This window comes from Thamnophis sirtalis, unplaced genomic scaffold, assembly GCF_051295495.1.
Source record: "Thamnophis sirtalis isolate CommonGarterSnake01/CBP01778 unplaced genomic scaffold, rThaSir2_p1.2 scaffold_4, whole genome shotgun sequence".
Lineage (NCBI taxonomy): Eukaryota > Metazoa > Chordata > Lepidosauria > Squamata > Natricidae > Thamnophis > Thamnophis sirtalis.
In genome coordinates this window covers 139,919,630-139,941,673 of record NW_028261384.1, presented here as the reverse complement: position 1 = coordinate 139,941,673, position 22,044 = coordinate 139,919,630, and the positions used below count along the sequence as shown (strand labels likewise).

Genomic DNA, 22,044 nt, shown 5'->3' with positions numbered 1-22,044 from the left:
CTCTTGGGGAAGGAAGAAGAGAGTGACGGAGAGGCCAAGACCAGCTTTCCAAGAATCCTGAAGATGGAGACCATACCTTGGATGATAGGTTTGGGACCTCCTTCCCCTTCTACCTCCCATCTAAATCTGACTCTTCTCCTCCCCAAATACATTTTTGCTTTACCCTTTTCTTATTTTAGATCTTTCTCAGGAAATGTGAGTTTTCTTCTTCCTCGGTGAGGACTCATTTGTGCAATGGGGCACTATTCCTGCCATTCCTCCTCGTTTTGTCTGCCCCCAGGTCTCATGATTCAGAGCCCATCTCAACTGAAGGGAGTTTGGGGGGGAACGCAAAGCAGTCCATCTTCCTCCCATTAGCATAACCTAGAAGGAGACCCAAAACTGCAGCTTCACAGTCCATAAAAGAGATAGGATGCTGGGGCAATGTATGAGCAAAGAAAGGGGACATTTTGTGGGTCACACTGAAGGGCGTTGAGTATAAGGAGGCTCCCTTTTCTCCTTCCCGCTACTCTCAAATGACTGAGAACTGAGGACATCAGAACAGCTGAACTTTGGAGAAAAAACTGTGTCTCGGCCCTTGAAGGTCTTCGTGTTGGCTCTTAATTCCACCCTAAATAAGGTTTGGGGACTCTTATGATCCAACACACAAAATGGGTGGAAAAAGACCCTTTCTTCCTTGTCCTTCAGGGCAGCATCTCACCTGCTGCATCCAATCAGGGAAGAAGAAGAAGAAGATGGTAGGGATGAAAGTCTTACCCAGCCAGGGATCATCTCTCCTTCTCTTAACTCCACCCTCCTTCCTTCTCTCTTTCAGTTCTTCATTGGATTCTCCTGGGAGCAGGTAAGAGACCCTCATGCAGACTTTGAAACCGAAAGCCCAAAGAGTGATTCGGAAGGAGACAAGTCCATCTCTATGGGTACAGCTGCTCTGCTGTTCTTTTCCACTTGGGTTGGTGCAATGGGCAAATCCAGTCCTTGTTGATTCTTCGGGAGGAATCTGCAGATGGCCATGATCCACCCTGTTGAGTCACCCTGAAGAGTCAATGCAAGGTCATCTAATCTTTGGTTTGGTAAACTTTGCCAAACTGAAGAATTAACAGCTGTTTTTTCCAGATAACCCTGAAAATCCTTCTGTTCATGTCCCTGGTGAGTCTAAGATGGACCCTTCTAAAATATGTCCACCTCAACAACGTCTTCTCCTGATATATAAACTGAAGAAGGGTCTGCAAAGTAAGGAGAGCAGAAAGGAAGAGGATCCTAAAAGATCGGGATGGATTGAAATCTTGCATAGGAAGGAAAATCCATCTGGTTTAGTTCCAAACTGGGAAAATGGTGCTTGGAAATAAAAGGGAGGCTGATTGGAAAGAAGGATTCCATTCTGGATAAGCAGAACCAGCATGTGGTTCTGGGACAGCTGAAAAATTAGTTTGATGAGTGCATGGATTTTTATACAGTTTCTGAGATGCTGCTGGGGATGGTGCAATGTTTGAAATATCACTAGGGGGTTTTGCAATGTAGTGAGCTCTGTGTCTTTTGCTATCCTAATGGTGGTGGGTTTCATCATATTATGTCCTAAAAGTCATGTCCTTCTTAATCCCATCACCCTGGAGCTGAAGATCTTTGGTTTATGAATAGATTGGCCAGGATTTCTTAATGGGCACAAAATCTCCATCTCTAAAGACTTCAGGCATTTTCTGGAGGCTGTTTTACTATGTAGGAAGAGTGGGGTTGCCTTTAAGAATGTGTTTTCTCCATTTCCCCTTTGGGAAAATATAATATTCTACCTCTTTTAATATTCCTCAAAATATTTCATTCTCTACAAGGTGGGAGGGCTTCCCACACTTGGATGGACCTTCATGCAAGCCACCAAGGGGAGGAGAACTTTTCATTTGCAGCATTCTGTCCTGGCAAGAGGAAGCAAAGGGTCAAGGATCCTCAGAGCAGATGATGGATGGGAATCATCCTGGGAGTCGGGGTGGATGTTCTGGTGTAGAGATTTGGTTCCAGGAGGCGATCAGAAGGAAGGACTCAATGGTTTCTCTTTCTTTCTTCAGGTTCACAGAAATATTCATCTCTACCAGTCCCCAGGCTGTCCTCGTCTATTCAACACAATTTTATTATTAAAGGAGAAGAGATTTCCTTGAATTGCTCCCTCCCCAACGGAGTCGAATCAGGGAGTCCAGAGGGACCTACTAGAATCAAGTTCTTTTTCTACTGTAGGGATGAATTCAACTTAGCTATTGGAGATCAATATCACACTAACAATATTTTCAACTTCATGACTGGACATCTGAACTCTAGCCAAATAAAGATTATATGCACCTGCATGATCAAGGAAACATCTGAAGGATGGACTTTTTCTCCTGAAAGTAACCAACTGGTCTTCTCAGTGATTGGTAAGATGAATATTTATTACCCCCAAATATTCATACCAGAAGGTAACACAATGCTCAAGCTATGGAAGTGCACAATAGACCTTTCAAAAATAAACCGAATAAACAGAATATGAAAAATCAAATAAGTCGCTAAATAAATAACACCAGGTTAGGACATTCTTTCCATGGGAAAAATATTCCCCCAATGGGATTTTATGGTTTATTTTATTTTATTTATTAGATTGACAAAAATGTATACATTGACCACTCTGTTCTTGAAGTCGTATTTTCTGCAATCGAGTTTGAGTTTCTATCAATTATTTGTGCATGTATTATTGTGGTTGAAGCTGAAGCAGTCATTGACAGGTAGGACGTTGTAGCAGACAATTTTGTGTACGATGCTTAGGTCAGACCGCAGGGGAGAACAATTACAGAAACAACGAATCCTTTTCTACTCTTGTATGCTTCATACCTACCTACGGTAGCGATATAGTTTATGTACTTTACTGCCTATTACAGAAATTTGCTTTTCTTCAATTGGAAGATTCAGTTGATGGGAAGATAGAGGTCATGATTTCTTGGCCCAGTCTCTCTTGTGTGAAAAGGGATAGTGTTTGATCGGGTAAAGGAGGTACAAAAGATTTCAGTAAACAACAGCAAGTGAAGTAAACATCCGGCTGAGGAATGGTTGGACAGCATCCCCTTTTCAAGGGATCTGTCAGATCTCTCAGCCAATGAGATTCAACCTCTGTTCCCGCTGGAACAGAGGACCTTGGTGGAAACCTCTTGCAATCTGTCAGCGGGCGGAATATCTAACACCCCTCCCCTCTAGGATGGAACAATCTGGCTAGTGACGTAGTCACACAGGCAGGCTTTTGTGTAGTTCTGCCTGACCTGCGCAGTTCAGTCTTGGTGTTTCCTTCGCACAAGTCGGATGGACCTGTTTTTCCTGCAGATCCGCCTGGTGGAACCTCCTGGAACTTTGCACAGGCCGCAGCTGGAGCTTCTGCTGTTGAATTGCTAAGAGCTCGCTGTGGGCCTGCATCACAGTCAGATAAGCCATCCGATATTCTCGGGGTTTCCTCAGGACTGTTATTTTGTGTGCAACTTCTTTTGGTTTGTGCAGAAGTTATGTTTGGCTGTCTAAGCGTTGAGTTAGACAGGCGGCTACGGAGTTGGTCAATATGCTTTCCCCAGTTTCTACCATCCTCGAGTTTTACTGTGCATGATCGTGGACCGATAATGCCAATTATAGTTGCAGGAATCCATAACGTTCACCCAGTGTAATTGTGTGCATATACCGAGTCTCCTCTGTTGAAGGACCTGACTTTGCTAGTGGAGTCAGGAGGTGTTGAGGTGGAATAATTTGGGTATAGCCGGTCTAGGTGAGACCTGAGGCGGTGGCCCATGAGGAGTTCAGATGGGCTTCTCCCAGTGATAGCACTGGGTGTGATGTGTTGTATGAGTAAGTAATGATCAATTCGTTTCTGCCAATCGCCTGGGCCCATCCTATTGAGGACTTCCTTTGCGGATCTCACCATTCGTCCTGCCTGGCCATTGGAGGCCGGATGGAACAGCGCTACCAGAGCATGTCTGATTCCATGAGCTGCTAAGAATGTTTCGAATGTCATGGCCGTGAATTGGAGCCCGTTGTCGGAGACTAATACATCGGGGAAACCATGCATGGCGAACAGTTTCCGTAGTATCTTGATGACCGATTCTGCTGTAGTGGAACTCATCAGGACTACTTCCAACCATTTAGAAAATGTTTCCACGACTATGAAAAAGGTTTGGCATGGACTAGTCCAGCGAAATCAATGTGTATTCTGGACCATGGTGATTGCAGGCACTCCCATTCCTTGGCGGGCGCTTCTGGGGGAGCCGGTCTGGACTCCTGACAGGGTGTGCATGTGGCTACCCATTCTTGTATGTCCCTGTCCATGTTAGGCCACCAAACATAACTCCTTGCTAGAGAATTCATTTTTAAATTCCTGGGTGCCCTACGTGCAGTGCTTCTAGGACTGCTATGTGCAATTTTTCGGGAATGACTACCCTGTCCCCCCACAACAAACAACTATTAATAACCGACAATTCATCCCGCTTGGAAAAATACATTTTGAATTCAGCCCCAACAGTCCCCTTGGGCTACCCCCTCCACACCCAATTCAAAATTTGCTTTATTATGGGATCCTTTGCGGAGTGATGTACAACATCACTGGAAGAAATGGGTCCGGTTTCCAGGCAGTCAATGAGGAGGACCAATGTCTCGGGGGTGGGGTCAGCGAGAACTTCGGGCAATGGGCAACAGCTCAAGGCATCCATGTGTCCTAACGTGGTGCCCAGTCAGTGGATGAGTCAGTAGGCATATGCTGCCAGAAATATTGTCCATCTGGCCTTCGAGGAGATAGTGAGACCGGGGTGGGGCGGTCCCCAGCTAGCAACCCTAGCAACGGTTTGTGGTCTGTAATCAGTTTGAAATCCCTGCCATAGAGATACTCGTGGAATCTTTTTGCTCCGGCGACTGCTGCCAAAGCCTCGCGGTCCAATTGGCTGTAGTTCCGCTCAGCGTTGGATAATGTCCAGGCGTAAAATGCAATGGGGGCTTCGGCACCATTTGGCATGCAGTGGCTGAGAACTGTGCCAACACCGAAAGGGGAAGCGTCACAGGTTAGCACCAAAGGCATGGTTTGGGTGTATTGAACTAGGAACAAGTCTGCTGATAATAGTCTTTACGGCAGCAAGGTAATAAGGACTAGTGGAGACATGATAGCAGTCTTCCAGTATTTCAGGGGCTGCCACAAATAGGAGTGGGGGGGTCAACTGATTTAGCAAAGCAGCTGAAGTCAAAACAAGAAACAATGGATGGAAAATTATCAAGGAGAGAAGCAACCTGGAATTAAGGAGAAACTTCCTAACAGGGAGGAAAAAAATTAACCAGAGGAACAGCTTGCCTTCATCACTGGAGTTTTTAAGAAGAGACCGGAGAGCCACCTATGGGGTCTCCTGCTTGAGCAGGGAGTTGGACTAGAAGACCTCCAAGGTCCCTTCCAGCTCTGTTCTGGTTGATTGACAGTGGAGTCAAAACATCTCCAAGCTCATTTCCTTTTCTTCTCTTCTCCAGATCTGCCTCCCCCAGTGCTGAAGCTGCACCCTTCCTCTGGATCCCCGGGGGAAGGAAAAGTCCTGTCCATCCTGTGTGTGGCCAGTGAGAGAAACAACTCCAAAAGGTTCCATTTCTCCAAGGATGGTGTGGAGATGACCTGCAGCCATGAAGAGCCTGTGAAGAGCAGCAGAAACTCCGGGCTCCTCACCCTAAATATGCTGGTAGCTTTCCTATATGCCAAAGATAACGAAAGTCTGCGATTTGCTTGCAGATATGAGGAGAATATCAATGGGCGCTGGGTCATCTCTCCTTGGAGTGAGACTATCACAGGTGGGTCTTTTCAGGGGGTGGAGGCTTCTGCTGCTTTGAGACACCTGATTTAACTATTTATTATGCTCTTTATGTAACTGGCCTTGTGCTGGAGCACAGAGGTTAGGAAGGACAAAGAAAGACCTAGAGAAACGGCTTCTATGAGGTCCCACAGAACATCTAGAAGTGAGACTAAGGGAAGAGGAATCTGGTGTAGATGAAAAAGCAACTGAACCTTCAAGTACAAGCAGGATAAAAATGTTCCACCAAGAAATACATTTTATAATCCTTCTTTTTTATATACATATAGTTGAACCAGTTTGGAAACGAGATTTCAATTTGATTTGGAGTAATGCCCGGATGGCGCTTCCTCTTATAATGCTTCTGGTTCCTTTGGCCTTTTATTGCTGGAAGAAGAAGAGCAGTAAGTGAAGCAATTGGGTTGAAGGGTTCCCTTACTTGGAGTCCTAGGTGGCTCCTGAAGTGGTTGGAGATGTTGACTGAGAGATCCTCCAGGGAGAGTCAGGTCAGGAGTTGAGAGGAATGGACATATATGACATGAGCAACAAACTTAGTTTTTTAGTTTAGTTTACTTCATTGTCATTGCACCTCGTACAATGAAATTAAGTGCCATCTTCAGTGTACATCATACATAAGAAAACTGTAAAAAAAATTAAAAACACATCCTTCGCATTCTACACAATATATAATATATTGTGTATACTAATACTAGAAATAGTTAAAACTAAGCATCTTAGAAACCATGAAAGATTTTTCTAATCAAGTGTTGGAGGCAAAGTTTTAGGGGAAGGTCCCAATGGGTTTCTCAGGAGCATCTCATCACCATCAGGAATCTGAGAAAGGAAAATACGTAGACTGGGTCAGATCTGATGCCAAAGGTCAATTCTTCTTTTCCTTATTGGACTAGCAATCTTTCTGGGCTACAGCAGATGGGTCGACCTTATTTATTTCTAAAAATGATGTAAAATGATGGAGAAATCCCATGTTCTCAAGAGGTTCCTAGGCTGCAGGTAGATTGAATGAGTGAACAATGTCCCTCTTTCACCAGAACCTGAAGTCACCTACAGCGACACCCAGAACGTCTTCACTCCATCTCCTCCTGGTCCAACAATAAAGAGCCATCTTAGACAAGAGGAAGAGAAGATGATCTACCATAACTCTGCCTTTTAATCCTAACAGAAGAAGGAAAACCTTCCCTGATTGCAGCAAAATGTATCTCTCTTGGCCCAGCCTCTTATTATTAGGTATAGACAGTGATGTGCAGTGAGCTTCATGGCCATTGAGGCAAGCGCGAAAGCCCTGCGAAAGACCCGGTGGCGGCAGCGCTTTAAAGTGGTGCCAGGGCCCCAGTGGCATTGCATTAAAGTCCCAGCGCCATCCGCCATAGAGCGGAACCCGTCCGCCATAGAGTGGGTCACTCTATGGCGGACAGCGCCGGGACTTTAACGCCCTGCCACCGGGGCCCTGCCGCCACTTTAAAGCCCTGCCGCCATGACCCGGTCCCGCTCTATGGTGGACGGCGCCAGGACTTTAAAGCTCTGCCGCCGGGGCCCTGCCGCCACTTTAAAGTCCTGCCGCTGGGGCCTGAGCGGCCATGATTCCCCTCTCCCCAGCCAGCCAGCTCACCCAGCCCATTCCTCACCCCACCACCGCTGTGTCCAACAGGCCATGTGTCTCATGTTTATGGCGGACATAAAAGCTAGATGCCTGGCCTGTTGGACACAGCGGCGAGAATGTCCCTGCCGCTGCCGCGCTCCGCCGCCTCACCCACCCCTCCTCTGACCCCACCACTGTGAAGAAAGAAAAAAACATGCATACAAATTCCTCACAATAAAAAATTACAAATTAAATTACAATAATTTTGAATCGCCCCGCTCCTTCCATCCGATCCACACACCTTTTCCAGCTGTGGAAATTCTTTCAACTCTCCTCTTGTCCGCCCACCATGATGAAAATGTAAAAAATTAAATAAAAAAGCAACTTACTTAGGCAAGGCATGATTTCCTGCTCCCAGATCAGGAGGCCAGAGAATCACGTGCCTCCTTTGCATAAGGAATTTTTTGCCTTTTAACCCTTGCTTAACTCTGAGCAAGGGTTAAAAGGCGAAAAATTCCTTACGCAAAGGAGGCCCATAGTTCTCTCACCTCCCTCTACAGTTAGCACTAAGCAGACTCAGAGTCACTGTGACTCTGGAGTCTGGCAGTAACTACCTTAGTCTTTTTAATTTTTAAAAAAATTCTTTTCTTTTCCTCATGACACTGGTGAGGCCCCGCCTCCCCTGACTGCACATCCCTGGGTATAGATATGGACATCAGCCTTCCAGAAATGAAGAGTTCTTGGTTCCTTCCTCCTTTAATCAGAGGCTAATTCATGGCTCAGACTCTGGAGAGGGAATTTGGAAGGAATCGGAAAGCAAGCTAGAACTAAGGAGAAAATTCCTGACATTTAGAACAATTAATCACTGGAACAAATTGTCCCCAAAAGTTGTGAATGCTCCACAACTAGAAGTTGATGTCAGAGGAAAAAAAGCAAAATAAAAGCTTAAAAAGAAATGCATCTTGCGGTTTTTCTTTTCCAATATTTCTTAGCCAGCAGACTCACAAAAGGCTCTGTGCCACACACAAGAAGAAACACATATGTCAATTGACTTTCAACAAATAGCCTGGCTGAAGTAATATGATTTTAACAGTGGGTTGAGTCCCTTCTTCATAAAATTGTAAATTTAGGGGTGCAAATCAAGACCAAAGTCATAGATTTAATCAAGAGTGGCTTTGGAGAACATCACATTCATTCTACCATGAAAATCAAACCAAAATAAATTCTGTAGCACATTTTTTTTTTAAAAGAAAACTTTTGGCTCTTAGTTTTCAAGTCCAGGATATTATTTGTGCCAATTCCAAAATACTGGAAAACGTATAACATATAACCTAATTTTAACTTTGTATTGAAATAAGATGATGGTTTGGGATGTCCTTCAAACAAATCACAATGAGGATCATCGTTCTGCTGTTTTAAAGGCCCAACCCGCCATCTTCAGAACTGTTTCAGCAGAACCTGCTGCTCTTTTGCAATCTAAATTCCTCATAATGAATGTGTCAGCGTTCCAGAGTCCAAAGCAGAGCTATCCTTAAAGTTCCAATTTAATAAGACAGACATGTTGGCACAAACTGTGGAATCCCGAATCTAAAAGCTTCCTGGGATTCCACCCAGTTATAGGTTCACGATCTTATCCCCACACCCATAAATCCATCACATGATCCAATCTTATTCGGCCACGCTGGCATCTCCACCCAGCTGGTTTCGGTCAGGTGCAGAGATGTGGTGACAAAAGATGATCTTGGGCTTCTAGAAAAGAATGACAACAACACGTCCCGCAATTCTACTCCTTACTATTCCCCCTCCCAATTAGTACACTAATGAAACAGCATAATGAAATAATAGAGAGTGTGGCAGGCCAAAGATCCTAAAAAGGAATATAACTGCAGGCCTGACAGAATGCTTTATCAATTTCTCTGTGGCTCCAATACCTCTGTCGCTTAGGATAAGACCTGGAGCCAGAAACACAGGTAGGAGTTTAGGCCTTCCAAAAGAGCTGAACTGGACATGGATGTTACCTTTGAAGAGATGATGATGCAGCTCAGTTTTGATTTATGGCAGAAGAGAAGACCCAACAAACAGGGGGAAAACCCTGCACATAATCTTCTATGAATTTGTCAAGGAACTGCACAGCTGGTGTCCAAACGGAGCCAGAGATGCTGATACAAACTTGCCAATAAATACATTTTATAACTAGAAGTAGTCCCCGTTTTACATCAGGCTATTTAGTCACCGTTTGAAATTATAACCCCACTGGAAAAAGTGACTTATGACTGTTTCCCAAACGTATGACCATTGCACCACTCTAATCAAAATTCTGACGCTTGGCAACTGACTCATACTTATGACGGTTGCAGTGTCTTGGGGGGGTCACCTGATCCCCTATTGCTCATTGACCTTCTGACAAGCAAAGTCAATGGGGAAGCCAGATTCAGTTAACAACTGTGTCACTAAATGAACAACTGAAGCCATTCACTTAAGAACAGTGGCCAGAAAGGTCACAAAACAGGGCAAAATTCTGGGCTGCATTGTGCTCAAAAGTTGAGGACTCCATGAATATATTGATAGGAAATAAAAGGCTGAATTGTTTTTAGCCTACTTACCTCCCCAATATGCAAAAGATCATTTGGAGTTAAGTAAGACCTTTAAATGATATTTGCTTCAAAACGCTTAAGAAACTTGGTTTCCCTATCTTTCAAGGAAGGATTGGCATTTCACTAGTTCTAATCCATCTCAGTAACAGATGATATTTCTTCAGGCAACCGGCAAACTATGATTTAGGTTTAAGGATTGGATTCTGAAACGTTTTGCTCAGATGGCATATCTGCCAAATCAAGGAACAAAATCATGCCCCCTAATCCCAAGAGGTTATCTTTTAGACTCAAGGTGCTTTTCTCCTCTTGAAAATGCTTGTTTAATTGCTTTTTGCGCTTATCTATAGATAGGTATAATAAGTTAATGAGTATTATTTATTTATTAAATTTATATGCCACTCATCTTACTATCCAAAGTGATACTGAGAAGCTTACAATACAATATAACAGCAATATAAAACCATTAAAATTAACAGGAACTTAGATAAAATTAGGAACCCAGTATATGAGTGACAATAGGTGGAAATTTCACTTTTACAATGCTATATGTATATGGTATACTGTGTACACACACACACACACACACACACACACACACACACACAAAAGCAATTGTAAGTCAATTTGAATTCAATATCGAATTTTATCCACCTAATTTCTTTATATTAACATGAAATAGGGTTGTGGGGAGTCAGAATAGTCAAGATGCTGGTTCCAGCCTATAATTAAAAATCTTATTTCATTTCATTTCATTCATTATATTTATATGCTGCCCATTTCCGCCCTTTGATCTCCTGTTGCAATAGCAATAGCAGCTGTTTATAACCAAATGTTGTTTACCTATATTGTGCTTTATATTCTTACTGTCATTTATTCTCTTACATACAATTATAGGTATACATTCACAGTTATTCTTTTTCTTTGCCATTCTTATACTATTGTTATTCCATTTAAAAAGATTATAAGGTATAGTTTGGATTGCTTTGTTTACCATCCCTAGCACCTGTTGTAACACAACCTTATTTTCTCTTTCTTTTCTTTTCTCCCTCCCTTCTCTACTTCCTTCCTTCCTCCTCTCCTTCCCCTTCTTCCTTCCCTTACCTCTCCCCTACTCCTACCCTCTTTCTTCTCCTTCCTACGCTCTCTCCTTCTCTTTCTCTCTCTTCTTCCCTCCTCTCCTTCTCTTTCTCTTGTCTTCTCCAAGGCCTTTTGCCTACTAACCTTCATCCTTTTCAGCCGAACTGGATGGTCTTGTGCTAGCCAATGGCTAGGTGCAGTAGACCGGGACCTGGGTTGGTCTGGGAGGCTCTCCATGCCCACAGAGGTTGGGGTGGCCTCCGCTAGCAGAGAGTCGGCCCACGCAGCCATTTTGTGGCACTCACCCGTCCTGAAGAGCTGCTCCAACATCGACAGTCTCCAGACGGTCCTTCTTTGGGACGGTCTCGTAAAGTAGACCGGGACCTTCAAATCCTCAGTAGACCGGGGCCTCTCTGCGAGACTTGATTGTGCGTTTAGGCGGCCGCTTGGGCGCAGTAGACCGGGACCTAAGTCGGCCTGGTACAGTAGACCGGGACCTGCGAGGCGCCTTTGGCCTAGGCCACGTGTCCATTTCAAAATGGCCGACGGACCTTCGTCGGGTTTTTTTTTAAATGCTCCGCTTCGCTGCCGCTGGTGCCTCAATAAAGCCTCCACGAGCTTCTGAGGGCTCGGAGGGAGCCTGCAACGAAGGAGTGCCTGGAAATTCTCTCTTAGGCTCGGCTGGGTTGCTGGTAAGCTCCAGGAGGTCGCCTCAGCGCACGCTGTAAGCTCGGCGCCCCTTCGCCTCTTTCGCGCCAAAAAGCCTCCAAATCCAGCCGCCCGTGCTATGGCCTCTTCCGCGGCTGCAAACGGCCCCGGGGATCAGCACAGGGAGCCTGGCCCACGGAGGGAAAGAGGAGCTGCCCTACGGGCCTTCCCCGCCGTTTTAGGCCAGCAACGATTGTTCTATCTGGGCACAGCCGAATTGGCTCAATTTAGACAATCTAGAATAGCCAATAACACGAATTAAAGCAAGGAATTGTAGAAATCTCGCTAGTAAAAACGTTTCCTGCCTAGAGAGCCAAATCAACAGTCCTAGGACCAGAAAGGCTGGGAGGAACCTGGGACACAATGGGATAGCTGAAGGCGAAGAAGTTTTCTCTCAGTCTAACGGACCAATCAGGCTGTGATAATAAGACCCCTGCCGTGACCCCGGAAAAATTCCCTTTTACAGGCTGTCTCGCTTAGCAACAGAAATTCTGGGCTCCATTGTGCTCAAAAGTTGAGGACTCCCTGAATATACACAGCAAAAAAGTTAGTCAGGCTCAACAGGAGCATCGTGAGGTAAATCACAGAGCTCAGAGAAGAAAAAGGCGGGAAAAGGGGAACCTCCCCCTCCACACCCCGGGAACCAATCACAGCGCAGGTTGCCTCACGCAAGTGCCAGCCATCTCCAATCAAAGCCATAACGGCACATTCTCTCTGCATAACCCCACAGCTCCAGCTATGAAATTTTAATATCTTAACAAAGTCCTTTCTATCTCAGTATAGAATTGAACCTGCTGGGAAGATTTCAATTATCATTTCTTCTCTTCATAACATACTTTTTATCTTAATCTTCCTCATAATGGGTATTTTAATCTATGAAGGGAAATCTAATTTATCATACGGTCCAATGGATCTTGATTGATTGGTTTGTCTGGATCTTGGCTCTTGAGGTCTTTCAGGGCCATCCAGGTCCATGTTTCAGTCAGAAAATCCCTAATAGGAACAGCCAAAGAAAGAGACTTTAATGTGGACACACAGCGAGAGAGAGAGATCGGATGCATCAGACAAATGCAGGGAGGATTAGACCAAGGACCATATTCTACCCTGAAGCATCTCTTACTCATAGGAAAGACTTCGTCCTGTGAAGGTTCCACATCGGACTCTCTGAATAGGGAGAGAAGATCCAGGCTCTTTGCTTGTGGGGTGTTCCTCCTAACTGACGATGCCACCAACACATTTCCTTCCACGAAGTCCACAATCCCTTTTTTCTCCCTATAAATACATTTGATGACTGCACGTTGCATGGAATTGGAATCTCCAGTGGAGCTAAATGTCAGAGAAAGAAGCAAATTAAAAACGAAAGTAGAGATGCACTGGGGGAAAGCCTCCATTTCTGAATTTCTGAGTCCACTTCCTGGTCTGGTTGTGGATGAGTCTATGATGGAGAAGGAGGGTCTCCAGGGGGTCCCTTCTTCCCATCATTGTAAAATCTAGAATCTAATTCAAGAGCAGATTCAGAGGTTGTTTTTTTTTTAATCCAGCATAGTTTCTGGATCCCCACATTCACTCTGGGTAAAATCATTTTTAAAAACTATAATCCTTTTGATTTACTAGTCTAGGATATTTTGTGCCTCAACTCCAAAGCTCTTGGAAATATATCATATACCTCCTGGGAACGACTTTAATGAAATGAAATGGTAGTTTGGGTGCCCTTCAGACTCATCACAAAAAGGATAATAATTCTGGTGTTTTCAACACAAACCACAGTCTTAATATTTTTTTCAGGGCATACTGCTCTTTGCAAATCTGTTTTTTCCCTGTAATTAATGCTTCGACCTTTTATTTTATTCTATCTGCCGGTGGATCCACTATGCGTGGCTTAGGACGAGAAGTGGAGCTGATCAAGCCAGAAACACAGAGATGACATTTAGGCCTCCGAAAATAGCAGAACGTTTTATTTTAAATTCTCTGTGGGTGCAAGAGAGGCCAGGAGAATGGGGACAGTGAGCAACTGCAGAGAGGAAGGCTTTAGTGTGGTGAAGAAGGCCTGGGAGGTGAGCTCGGCTGGGGGAATGACGCAGTTCCTGCCTTGGTCATTGCATTGGGGGGGACAGACTGAAGAGAAGATGCAGCTTTGAATCTCTCTTGGAGAAGGAAGAAGAGAGTGACGGAGAGGCCAAGACCAGCTTTCCAAGAATCTTGAAGATGGAGACCATACCTTGGATGATAGGTTTGGGACCTCCTTCCCCTTCTACCTCCCATCTAAATCTGACTCTTCTCCTCCCCAAATACATTTTTGCTTTCCTCTTTTCTTATTCTAGATCTTTCTCAGGAAATGTGAGTTTTCTTCTTCCTCGGTGTGGACTCATTTGTGATATAATATGAAGCAATGGGGCACTATTCCTGTACTTCCTCCTCATTTCATCTGTCCCCAGGGCTCATGATTCAGAGTCATCTCAACTGAAGGAGGTTTGGGGGGGGACGCAGAGCAGTCTCTCTTCCTCCCATTAGAAACACCCAGAAGGAGACCCAAAACTGCAGTTTCACTGTGAATGAAATAGAGAGATGAATGGATAAATAAGGAAAGGGGTCGTTCTGTGAGTTGCAGTGAAGGGTGTTGAGTATAAGGAGCCTCCCTTTTCTCCATCCTGATGCTCTGAAATGGCTGAGAACTGAGGACCTCAGAACAGCTGAACTTTGGAGAAAAAAATCATGTCTGGGCTTCAAAGGTCTCTATCGGCTCTTCATTCCAGTCTTAATAAGGTTTGGGAACTCTTACGATCCAACCCACCAATAGCTAGAACAGGGGTGGGAAAAGACCCCTTCCTCCTCCTCCTCCTTCAGGGCAGCAACCCACCTGCTGCATCCAATCAGGGAAGAAGTCCGTTGAGATGGTGGGGATGAAAGTCTTGCAGAGCCTGGGATCATCTCTCCTTCTCTTAACTCCACCTTCCCTCCTTCTCTCTTTCAGTCCTTTCATGGATGCTCCTGGAAGCAGGTAAGAGACCCTCATGCAGACTTTGCTTTGTGTTCATAAAAAGATAGACTGTGTTATGGTATCGGGAGGAGAGAGAAGGTCAAATGAAACTGAAAGCCCATGGAGAGATGCTGAAGGAGAAAAACCCATCTCTGTTCATGTAGCTGATTGGCCCTTCTTTCCCACTTGGGTTGGTGAAAGGGTGAATCCAATTCTCATTGATTCTTCAGAAGGGATCTGCGGAATGCCATGATCCTAGTGAATCTAAGAAGTTGCCTTGTGAAAAATGTCCACCTCCATTTCTTCTCCTCCCTGGTATAACATGAAGCATGGTCCACCAACCCCAGAGAGCAAACAGAAAAGTAGTCCTGAAGGACCAGGGAGGGATGAATATTGGATGGACCTTCATCCAAGCCAACAGCTGGAAGCCCAAGACAACAAGGTCAACCCAAGATGCTTCTAAGAGAGGACTGACAAACTAGGGGTTTAATTTTTTAGATGGTTGAGAGGAGGCTGAAGCTTTGGTGGAAAGAGGAATGTAATCGCTCTTAGGAATAGCAAAATGTATCTTGAGGAGAAGCTGTAGAGATTGCAGCCCTTATAGAAGTTCAAAGCATCATATTGCTAATTAAAGCTCATAAAAACTATGCTAGACCAATCTCAGAGTATTGCTCCACTGTTTGGAATCTCACCATATATCTGATATCAGTACAATCGAACGGGCTCAGCAGTACTTCACGGGAAAAGTTTTGCTCTCTTTTGTACACAACAGAATTCCCTAGGCTACTACTAGGCTCAAAATCTTCGGTTTGGATAACTTAGAACTGTGGTATTGCATACAAAATTATATGTAGTAATGCTTTACCGGTAAACAACATGTTTTGTTTTAATCGCAATAATGTGCAAACAACTGCTTTAAACTCAATATATATCATTCTAAACTTGATTGTAAAAATATGATTTCTGCAATAGAGTTTTCAATGTCTGGAATGCTCTACCTGATCCAATTGTCTCAGCTACAAGTTTTCACAGTTTCAGTTGCAAATTGACTTCCATGGACCTTACTTCATACTTAAGTGGTCAGTAGAGGGGGCCGTGCATAAGTGCACAATCGTGACTATCGTCCCTGTCATTGTATTTTTTTCTTTTATTTTTGTTTTTGTTTGACAAATTCTAATAAATAGATAAATAAGTAAGTAAATAAGTAAACCAATAAATATTAAAGTGCAGGAGAGGATCGGTTCAGATATTGAGAAGAACAGCATTCATTTTTCCGGGCAGATGAGGAAAAAAAAAATGATATGGGAAATGACATCAGAGAAGCATTGGTGAGTCTTGGTGTGCTTAATAACGTGATTGCAGAGAAAGCGTGTAGCTCAGTTGGAGCTGGAGTGTCGGGTGGCTGCTGTTCTCCAAAATTGATGGTTTTCTTGCATTACTTGGTCCGATCGTCAGTGCTGGTTCTTGAAGCGCAGCAGCTTGCCATGCCGGCTCTGAACGGATCTTGCAATGCAAGAAAAAAACCATCCAACACTAAGGACATTGAGCACCCAATCATCAAGTGGATGTCAACGTTGAAGAGGGCCCAGCTGTAGCCATTTTCTTTTCTGTAGCATTCCTCAAAGAAGCTTTCTTTTCACATTGCTTCAGGGCTGATACAGCCTGCAGCTAAGGGGTAGGGATGGGTGTGTGGAGAAAACAGGGGTGTCGTAGCGAAAATAAAATCTTTTCCCCGGGGAATCAAGGACGCTTGTGCAGGTATTCGAAAGGTGGAGATTGAAGTCACTTAGCAACTGGACTCTATGCTGATTGGACCATGTGACTGGTGACTGGGGGGAAGTGACAAAGTTTTATTTTCAATGGGGTGTAACACCGGTGAGAACTTAGAGCCAGTTTTCCACCAAGTTTGTGCCAACTTGATATGTCCCAATAAAAGGAATATCCTCGGAGTTCTCAATGTTGCGGATGTATTATTTGTGACCTTGACAGTGGATATTGGAGGAAAGAGTCACGTCCTGCGGAAGTGAAACGTGGGTATATCCAGTTTGAAGGTCAAACAGGGCTCATTCTTCTGGCTGTTCAATCAAACGTTGGAGACGATTTCATTTATAGCGTTGGTTCCTTTTTCTCCATGTTCTCTCCTTGCAAGGATTCCCAAAGCAGTTTATGGATCATGGGAGCCATTCTGGGGATCGGTGGTGGATGTTCTGGTGCAGAGATCTGGTTCCAGGAGTTGATCAGAAGGAAGAACTCAGTGGCTTCTCTTTCTTTCCTCAGGTTCACGGGCAGATTCAAGGCTATCAGCCCCCAGGCTGTCCTCAGATCTTCAACATCGTGCCATTTTTAAAGGGGAGGAGATCCCCTTGAAATGCTCTCCCCCAGAAGAATCTCAGGCAGAATCCTTCGTTTTCTACTGCAAGGATCAATCTGATTTAACAATCAAGAATGAAAATCTCGATAAAAATACCCTCAATCTCAGAACTGCAGATCTCAACTCAAAGCTCATAAAATGTACATGCAGGTTCATTGAAAGAGTTGGAGGAGGGGCCACTTCACCTCAAAGTAACCAACTGGTCTTCACCTTTGTTGGTAAGATGAATATTTGAGATTGAGATGAGCTAGAAAGCAGGAAATAAAGGACAGGCTGGGGCAGGGGCAGGCGGGCAGGTGCCAGCTGATTGTGGGAGGTACCAGTTCTCCTGAACCCGTGCAAACCGGCTGAATACCACCTCTGGTTGTGGTTTCTGGTGTAAAGATTTGGTTCCAGGAGTTGATCAGAAGGAAGAGCTGAATGCCTTCTCTTTTTTTCTTTGGGTTCATGGACAGGTTCATGGGTTCCAGCTCCCACACTCTCTTCGTCACTTTCATACACCGTCATTAATAAAGGAGAAAAGATCGCCTTGAAATGCTCCCTCCCAGAAAATTATTCGGCAGATTCTTTCATTTTCTACTGCAAGGATCAATCCAATTTAACAGTCACGTATGAACAGCTCAATAACAATATTTTCGACTTCAGGACTGCAGATTTGGACTCAGATCAAACAGAGATAAAATGTATCTGCTGGTTCCAGGAATCAAGTGGAGGATTGATTCTTTCTCTTAAAAGTAACCAGCTGGTCTTCTCCGTCAATGGTAAGATGAATATTCATTACTTGGAAGGATTCACATCAGAGGCAGCCCTAATGCTTAAAATATGAAAATGCACAAGACACCTTTCAAAAATTAATTTCTGTGAATGCGCAGAAATGTCTCACGAGCGCGTATGCGCACACGTGCATATGAGTGAACCAGTAGTAAAATACTGTCCTTGGGACAACATTGTGAGAGAATTTACAAAAGCAACAATACCTTCATATCGCATATACTTACCTAAATACTTGCCTATTTAATCTTCTTAGCTCCCTGTTAGAGATATTTGCTTTTCTTTAATTTGAAGATTTGAATACTGAAAAACATCAATTGAGGGTAGATAGAGGTAATGATTGTTCAGCCCAGTCTCTCTTGCATGAAAAGGGGCTGGGAGTTTTTGGAACTATTTTCACTTTAAACTAAAGTAAAATTCATTCTCTTATTTTCCATTTTAAATTCCATTTTTTTAAAAAACTATCACTACTTTGCCTCATAAAAATGGTGTCATATTTTATAACATAAAATTATATTTTATAATATTAAAATGTGCAGAAATGAATAGAATAACACTTGCAATTAAAGGAAAGGAAGAATCTGATTATTATAATATATGGGAGCTCTTTTACCAATGGTTAGAGAATAAAGATGAAAATAATGTATTACAACGTTTAATAAATTAAGAAATGTTATACTAATAGATATGTGAAGATTTAAGTACTTGTATTAAAATAAGTATATATCTCTCTCACTCTCCATCTTCAGGCTGGTGTTTTTGGCTTTTTGGACGAGGGCGAGTGAGAATATGTGTGTGTGTGTGTGTGTGTGTATGTATGTATGTATGTGTGTGTGTGTATGTATGTATATATATATACATACATACATACATACATACATACATACATACATACATACATACATACATATATATATATATATATATATATATATATATATATGCTGATAAATAAATAAAGGGAGACTAGTATAGATCTATTTCAAGCTATTTAGCTCTCATCAGCTAGCCACACCCTTGTTGGGAATCGAACCTGTGTTCTATTGCCTCTCAGGCAGTATATATTTAAAGGTATATATTTAAAGTCACAACCCCTGGTATGCCCAAATATGGGAGGAAGGTCACACTTCCACTCTCTGTCTTCGGCTCGTCACAAGAGACCATCCAAACAGAAACCCAATATTTTTTTTTACTGTTGCCTTTTTGTTACATTTGTTATATTTATGCTGATAAATAAATAAAGTGAATGGCTTGAGTTGTTAATAAATATTTGGGCATAGCAGGGGTTGTGACTTTACATATATACCTCTCACCCTGGCTGGCTGATAAGGAGTCGAGCTCTGTAGCTCAATGGTTAACACATCTGCCTGAGAGGCAATAGAGCACAGGTTCGATTCCCAACAAGGGTGTGGCTAGCTGATGAGAGCTAAATAGCTTGAAATAGATCTATACTAGTCTCCCTTTATTTATTTATCAGCATAAATATAACAAATGTAACAAAAAGGCAACAGTAAAAAATATTGGGTTTCTGTCTGGATGGTCTCTTGTGACGAGCCGAAGACAGAGAGTGGAAGTGTGACCTTCCTCCCATATTTGGGCATACCAGGGATTGTGACATACGTACATACATACATACATACATACATACATACATACATACATACATACATATATATATATATATATATATATATATATATATATATATATATAGGGGGAAATGGTGTCATAGTTTCAAGGATGTGGATGATTGCAGGAAATTTATCTGCTTCACAGTAGACATTAATTTATCTCCCTTGTGAACATTTTGCGCAGGTAGCCTCCCTTCCCCCATGCTGAGAGTGGATCCATTGTCCCAGAGGGTGAAGGAAGGTGACCCCTTGATCTTCCACTGCTCAACGGAAGGAGAAAATGCAGAGAAGAAGTTCCATTTCTACAAAGATGGGGTGGAGATCACCAGCAGCTATGAGGGTCTTAGGAAGGATTCCAGCGATCTCTCAGATCCTCTTCAAAATGGCTCTCTGAGAATCCCGCATGCCACCTTCAACCACAGTGGGGAATTTGCTTGCAGTTATGAGGAAAATATAAATGGGCACTGGATCCTGTCTTCTTGGAGTCAGGGAGTGAAGGTCACAGGTGAGCACGTCGCGGGAAGGATGGGTGGGATGAATTCTTGGATGTGAGACTATCAGGGAATCCTAACACCACAGCAGAGGTGGTTTTCAGCAGGTTCTGACCAGTTCTGGAGAATCAGGAGCGGAAATTTTGAGTAGTTCGGAGAACCGGTAAATACCACCTCTGGCTGGCCCCGCCGCCATCTATTCTCTGCCTCCCAAATCCCAGCTGATCGGGAGGGAATGGGGATTTTGCAGTATCCTTCCCCTGCCACGCCCACCAGGCCACGTCGACCGAGTCATTCGCACAGAACCAGTAGTAAAAAAATTTGAATCCCACCACTGCACCACAGGCCAGACTAGGAAGGGCAAAGGAAGATGTGGAGAAAGGCAAATGGTTTCTTGTGGGGCTTTTAAGTAAACTCCATAGAGAGGTCCATGAAAAATCCAGAACTGAACTTGATAAAAAGTGGGATCTATTTCATTTATAGACTTAATAGAATTTAAACCTTCAAGAACAGGCAGAGTAAAAATGTTCTGACAGGAAATACTAAATCATCTTTTTTGTTTGTTACTCAAACCAGTTGGTACCCAAGATACAAATCCTATTTGGAGATATTCCTGGATGGCGATTCTTTTTATAATCCTTATAATCCTGCTGGTTCCACTTGCCTTTTATTGCTGGAAGAGGAAGAGCAGTAAGTGAAGGGTTTGGGTTCAAGGCTTCCCTTACCTGGAGTCCTAGATGTGGCTCCTGATGTGGTTGGAGATGTGGACAGAGAGACCCTCTGGGCAGGCAGCAAAGGGGAGCCAGATCTGGATTTGAGAGACATGGGCAGACAATCTGGGAGGAGGGTGGAATGATTCATCCTTCTTTTTTACTTTTATTGCCGTCTTGGAAGTATCTCCATCCCATGAGCCATTTCAGCTGGTGGAAAAGGAAGAGGAAGGAGATGTTCTTGGAATGATGGAACCTCAAGCAACAGCAGCAGCTACGTCTTCATCTGTCAAGGTAACTGGTGGGATTCATGGGTGACTTTGATCAGCGTCCACATGAGAGTTCTGTTTACACTGGAGAGTGAAACCAGGTTCATGGAATCCCCTCTGATGACTTTTTGTGTCCTCTGGAGTCAACTCCAACTCTCATTGTGTAGAGACAAGCGTGATACAGTTGTATTTTAGAGTGCCTGAGACATATTGGGGTAATGTTAGTAGGCAGCTGAACTCCAGCCCTTCAATTCAAGAAGAATTTAGCTTCTGAAGGTCCACTTGCCTTGATCTGTGTTAACATCTACTCTTTGTTTCTTTGCTTCTTGGGTTTCAACCAAAGAATTTACTGTAGGCACTGTTGTACCCCTAGATATTTCTTTCAAAGATGGGGAAGGGTATTTCTCTTTTTTGCTTTCAATTTAACAAACTATGGGTTGCCCAAGATATTTTATTGGCCTTAAATCTCACACAAACCTAGAAAATGAACGATGTAGTTAAGAATATAAAATACCTTAGTAGGTATTAAACATTCCTCTAAATAAATGCTGGAGACAAAGTTTTAGGGAAGGTTCCTATGAGTTTCTTCTTAGAAGCATCTCATCACCCTCAGGAATCTGGCTTGGTCAGATCTGATTCCGAAGGTCAATCCTTCTTTTTTGACCTGGTGGCTTGGCAATCTTCCTAGGCGGCAGCAAACGCGTTAAACTTACTTATTTCTAAAAATGTTGCAAAAAGATGGAGAAATCCCTTGTTCTCCGAAGATTCCTGAGTTGTACGGAGATTGAATGTTTGAGCAACGTCCTCTGTTTCACTCTCTTTCCCAGGACTCTGAGGTCACCTACAGCTCCATCCAAGTCTCCTTCACACTGTCTCCTCCTGGACCAACAAGGAAGAACCGTCTTCCACGACAGGAAGAGGAGGGGTATTATACAGTGATAATGTGTTCCAACCCAAAAGGAGACAACAAAGTCATCCCTGATTGAAGCAGGTGGTGAAGAAATGATGAGGTGCAGCTGAGCTTCAGTTTAGGGCAGAAGA

The 22,044-nt window shown here is 43.5% G+C and overlaps 2 long non-coding RNA genes across 2 annotated transcripts; both read left to right on the top strand.

The window, feature by feature from the left end:
- Positions 1–3,037: 3,037 nt before the first annotated feature.
- On the top strand, positions 3,038–7,075 carry LOC148046891 (uncharacterized). The gene is made up of 3 exons (XR_015696286.1): positions 3,038–5,808; positions 6,098–6,211; positions 6,857–7,075. It is a non-coding gene; the product is annotated as an uncharacterized LOC148046891 (long non-coding RNA).
- Positions 7,076–19,753: 12,678 nt separating this feature from the next.
- Positions 19,754–21,012, top strand: LOC148046890 (uncharacterized). The gene is made up of 3 exons (XR_015696285.1): positions 19,754–20,038; positions 20,601–20,714; positions 20,919–21,012. It is a non-coding gene; the product is annotated as an uncharacterized LOC148046890 (long non-coding RNA).
- Positions 21,013–22,044: the final 1,032 nt, after the last annotated feature.